General features: G+C 38.9%; 1 pseudogene; it reads left to right on the forward strand.

Moving 5' to 3' along the window:
• Positions 1 to 274: 274 nt before the first annotated feature.
• LOC131217579 (uncharacterized) lies at positions 275 to 4,613 on the forward strand (annotated as a pseudogene).
• Positions 4,614 to 5,753: the final 1,140 nt, after the last annotated feature.

Raw genomic sequence — 5,753 nt, forward strand, 5'->3', positions numbered from 1 at the left:
GATCAATGATATCTGGCCATTCATTGATAAAATATCCAGTCATTCATTAACAAAATATTGTATTAGTTGTAAAAATATTTTATTAGTTGTTTAGTTGCCTATTATGCTTACACTACCCAGAAAAGATCAGCATCATTGTAGGAAATTTCTTGTATAAAGCCACGTCTCTTGATTTAATAGAAATTCATTCAAAGGCAAATATCCATTTCTTTCTTTTACATGGTATCAAAGCTAGGAGCGATACCCTAGCTCTCTGCCCTCCTTTTTTTTTTTTGCCTTTCTTTTATCGTCATTTCCCATTATCATGGCAAACGAGCAACCTTCGAATGGAGGCAAGCCTGATGCTGCCAATCCATATTTTCTTCACCACTCTGATCATCCAGGAATGGTGCTTGTTTCGAAGCCCCTCAATGGGGATAATTATTCAACATGGTGTAGAGCCATGACGATTTCTTTGAATGCCAAATCCAAGTTAGGTTCCATAGACGGGACCACCACAATGTTGTCTGCCACAACCAAACTAGACAACTATGCTATGTGGAAAAAATGCAATGATATGATCCTCTCTTGGATTCTTAATTCACTCACAAAGGATCTTGTAGACAACGTCATTTTTTCGACCACCGTCCAGGAGGTATGGGAAGACCTTCGGGATCTTTTTTCTCAAAGCAATGCCCCTCGTACTTTTTAGATTGAGAGGGACATTGCTTGTCTTGCTCAAGATCAGATGACTGTTGTGGCTTATTACACAAGGCTAAAAAAATTATGGGATGAATTAGGATCCTATAATGACACTGTTTGCTCTTGTGGGATGAACCATAAGAGACACAAATTGATGTAATTTCTCATAGGACTTAATGAGTCCTACAATGCAATCTGAGGGCAGATTCTATTGATGAATCCAAAACCTAATGTTGCCAAGGCTTACTCTTCCATTGTATAAGAAGAGAAGCAGCAAAGCCTGGGCGTTGCACGTAAGATGATGGAGAACTCAACCATGGTTGTCCGAAGGGCTGAACCAGTGGCTCTGGCTGTTCGACATGGACAAGGTTCTTCTCGTTCCAACTCATCTAATCAAAAACCTTTGCATTGCTCTTATTGTGACCGTGACCATCATGTGCGACAAACATGCTAGAAGCTGAATAGGTATCCACCAGAACACCCTAAACATGCATCAAACAAGTCCAATCAAGGAAGCACTCCTTTTAAGTGCAACAACAACCATCAATCTTTAGTCAACAATGTTAAGGAGGGTCCAATAATGCAGGAAATGCTGTCGGTAACAAATGGGTTCTCTGATTTGCAAATCCAACAAATCTTATCTATCATGCAAGGAACAACACAATCCGCCAATCCTAAAGCTAATGCTACTGGTACTTCTTCAAGTTTGTTACAAGCATTGTTGCGCCTCCATCAATTAATTATCGATAGTGGTGTAATAGACCACATTACTTCATCTCCAACTTTGCTTATTAACAGCAGTAAGAACACCCTTTTGCCACTAGTTGCTATGTTAAGTGGAGAACATGCTCCGATTACATCCATTGGGAATTTACCTTTGAATTCAGCTGTTACTTTAAAAAATGTTCTAGGTGTGCCATCTTTTAAGGTGGATTTAATGTCTATGAGTCGAGTTACTAGAGATCTCAATTGTTCAGTAACTTTCTTCTCTCGTTAGTGTATTTCGCAGGACTTGATGGCGAGGACGACGATTGGTTTGGGTGAACAATGAGACGGACTTTATTACTTGGTTGTGTTAGCATCAGAGAAGCCAAAACCTCAAACTCCATCTGTAGCAGCCACTTCTTGCCATTCACCCAGTTCTCAGGTCACCTCCACCGCTTTGTGGCATCACTGATTAGGGCATTTGTCTTCCTCTATATTAGATTTTATAGCAAAACATTTGTTACATTTCCCTTTCCAGTCTAATAATGCTTGTGATGTTTGTGCACTTGCAAAACAAAATCGACTTCTATTTTCTGTTAGTTCAATTTCATTTGTTAGACCTTTTGAATTAATTTATTGTGACATTTGGGGCCCCTATAAAACTTTCTATATATCTTTCTGGTGTGAAATATTTTTTGACTATTGTGGATGATTATTCTAGATTCATATGGGTATTTTTTATGCATCACAAAAGTGAGACACAACATTTTCTTGTCAATTTTTTCTCATTTGTCCAAACACAATTCCATGTTTCTATAACCAACATTCGAGTTGATAATGGTGGAGAATTCTTCTCTATGCGAGATTTTTTTTTAAACAAAAAGGGACCACTTATCAACATTCCTGTGTCTATACCCCTCAACAAAATGGGGTTGTAGAGCGCAAGCACCGCCATATTCTTAAGTCAGCTCGAGCTTTTCGTTTTTAAGCCCACCTTCCTTTACATTTTTTAGGCAGAATGTGTTTCTACTGCTATTCATATAATTAATCATTTGCCCACACTACTCCTTTCTTGCCAAACTCCTTTAGAAAAACTTTATGGCAAGCTTCCTTCTTATTCCCATCTTCGAGTTCTTGGGTGTCTTGCATATGCTACTGATGTTCACGCCCCCCATAAATTCGCTCCTCGAGCCGAACGTTGTATTTTTCTTGGCTATCCAGTTGCTCAGAAAGCTTACAAGCTCTACGACCTTGCAACCCATCAAATGTTCACTAGTCGTGTTGTTGTTTTTCATAAAACTATTTTTCCCTATGAGTCCATTCCATCCACTTCCTTAGATCCAGCCCCTGTGATTCCTCTTTCTATATCTGATCCTTCCCCACCAGCCCAATAACCCTCATCACCGGAACCAGTTTCTCCTGTCCAATAACCCTCACTACCAAATCTAGTTTCTCCTTAGCCATCACCTACTAGTCCTCCTTTCGAACCCATTTTACACCATTCTCAACGACCTCATCACCCTCCCACGACTTTACATGATTATGTTTGCAACCAAGTGATGTCTCCCAACCATTTTCCGCCTTTGTCATTAGGTCCACAAAATGGTACGCGATATCCTCTTTGCAATTTTGTCTCTTATCATCATTACTCACAATAGCATTGCTCCTTTACTGCTGCCATCAATCAAGATATTGAACCTACATCTTATACCGAAGCAGCTTCTCATTCCCATTGGTATGAAGCAATGCAATCTGAATTAGCCGCTTTAGAAGCCAACCACACTTGGTACCTCACTTCTCTTGCTCCTGGTAAGAAGCCTATTGGTTGTCGTTGGGTTTATAAAATCAAAAGGCACTCGGATGACACTATTGAGCGTTTTAAAGCTCGTTTGGTTGCGAAAGGTTACACACAGCTGGAAGGCATAGATTACCATGACACTTTTTCTCCCACTACTAAAATGATTATTGTTCGTTGTTTATCAGCTTTAGCAGGTGCCTAGAATTGGTCTCTTCACCAACTTGATGTCAACAATGCTTTTCTTTATGATGATCTCCATGAAGAAATTTATATGTCTCCACCTCCCGGTCTTCGACGACAGGGGAAGAATCTAGTGTGTCACTTCCACAAGTCGTTATATAGCTTAAAACAAGCTTCGCGACAATGGTTTGCCAAGTTCTCTACAACTATCCAAGCTGTTGGATTTGTTTAATCCATAGCAGATTACTTGTTATTCACATGTCAGAAAGGCAAATCTTTTACAGCTTTGTTAATATATGTTGATGACATTCTTATTACGACTAATGATATCAATGCCATATTAGCTCTCAAGCAATTTCTGTATAGTCATTTTCGGATTAAAGATTTGGGTGATTTGAAGTATTTTCTGGGCATCGAAGTTTCTCGGTCGAAGAAAGGTATTTCCATCTCGCAATGAAAATATACTTTGGAAATTCTAAAAGATAGTGGATTTTTGGGTGCTAAACCGGTGAACTTTCCCATAGAGCAAAACATAAAGCTCTTAGATTCAGGAGAATTGCTTAAAGATCCATCTTAGTATAGGCGACTTGTTGGACGCCTACTTTATTTGACTATTACCCGGTCAGATATCACCTATTTGGTCCATGTTTTAAGTAGATTCATGCATGCACGATGCAAACCACACATGGAAGCCGCCTTGCGTGTGTTGCGTTATTTGAAAAGCAATCCAAGACAAGGTTTGTTTTTCTCTTCTCAGAATGACTTATCTTTGCGAGTTTTTTCTGATTCGAATTGGGCTGGTTGCCCAATATCTCGTAGATCCACTATGGGTTACTGTGTTTTTCTGGGATATTCTCTTATTTCCTGATAGACAAAGAAGTAGAAAACCGTATCTCTCTCTTCAGCAAAAGACGAATATAGAGCCATGACAAGTACATGCTGTGAATTACCTTGGCTATGTTCATTATTGACAGATTTGAGAATATTGCATCTGAAGCCAGCATTGTTATATTGTGATAACACAGCCGCCTTACATATAGTAGTCAATCCCGTTTTCCATGAAAGAACCAAACATATAGAGATAGATTTTCATTTTATTCATGGCAAAATACAAGATGGCTCAATCGTAACCAAACATGTTGCTTCAACAAATCAGCTTGAGGATGTGTTCACCGAGCCATTAGGAAAGGAAGCTTTCTCAACAATGATGCGCAAGTTGGGAGTTCTTAACATTCACTCTCCAACTTGAGGGGGAGTGTTGAGAAGGTCAATGATATCTGGTTATTCATTGACAAAATATCCAGTCATTCATTGACAAAATATTGTATTAGTTGTTTAGTTGCCTATTATACTTACACTACCTAGAATAGATCAACATGATTATAGGGAATTTCTTGTATAAAGCCACGTCTCTTAATTCAATAGAAATTCATTCAAAGGAAAATATTCTTTTCTTTCTTTTACAAAATCTATTGCCATATTTTATTAACATGAGTTTTTTTTTTCTTTGATATGTGAAATAACAAAAATAACCTCCATCCCATTGAAATTATATAAATGATGTTTCTGCACATTGATATTTCAGTTGTACATGTGGAGTACACTTGATGTTATTGCTCACTCTTTTGAACCATCCAATGATAATGGATGGAAAACTAGACCATTTGAAAGCCTATTGTGAAATATATAGACAACCAACCCAAAACAAAACTAATCTACTCTTTAGTCTTTGGCTGGGTTTCAATAAAATCATTCCTAGACAGCTTGAGAACCATTGAAATCTAATAAATCAAAAGAGCAAAACCCTCGGCACGTCTCGGGAACAACCGACAAACCTTATTGGTAAATCTGGAACCTGACAAATTGAATCATATCCCAACATTCGGACCCTTCAAAAACCATGTTTAACATCTTAAATTTGTTTCTATCCGACCCGCAATGTTTCGTAAATTCAAATGGGTCACACGTTAAGGGTCCCCAGCCCCTCCTGGAAGCAACCAACAGACTAGATTGATAAAAGAAATTCGTAGGCTCGTGGTGAGTCGATGGTAACATCATCATCCCTACTTCCATTTTTTCAAACAAATAGGTGTCAAACAACCTATTTTGTGAAACAAAATGGCACCAAATGGACTATCAATCTGCCATATACCAACGGTCACCTTGCACACTTTTTACACAACCAAGCTTTTAATCCCCTATCCCAGGTGCTAAATTCATGAGGGGACATGTGTCCACCATTAAGTCACCACAAGTTGACGGTCTCCATCTATAGAATCAGCGCTGCCCTGCATTATAGGGACCCAGTAATTGAAGAGGAATTTGACACATAAACGGCCCAGGGATGTGCGTGTGCGTGCGCGAGCACACACACACACACATAGAGAGA

Source organism: Magnolia sinica, chromosome 10, assembly GCF_029962835.1.
Source record: "Magnolia sinica isolate HGM2019 chromosome 10, MsV1, whole genome shotgun sequence".
Classification (NCBI taxonomy): Eukaryota; Viridiplantae; Streptophyta; class Magnoliopsida; order Magnoliales; family Magnoliaceae; genus Magnolia; species Magnolia sinica.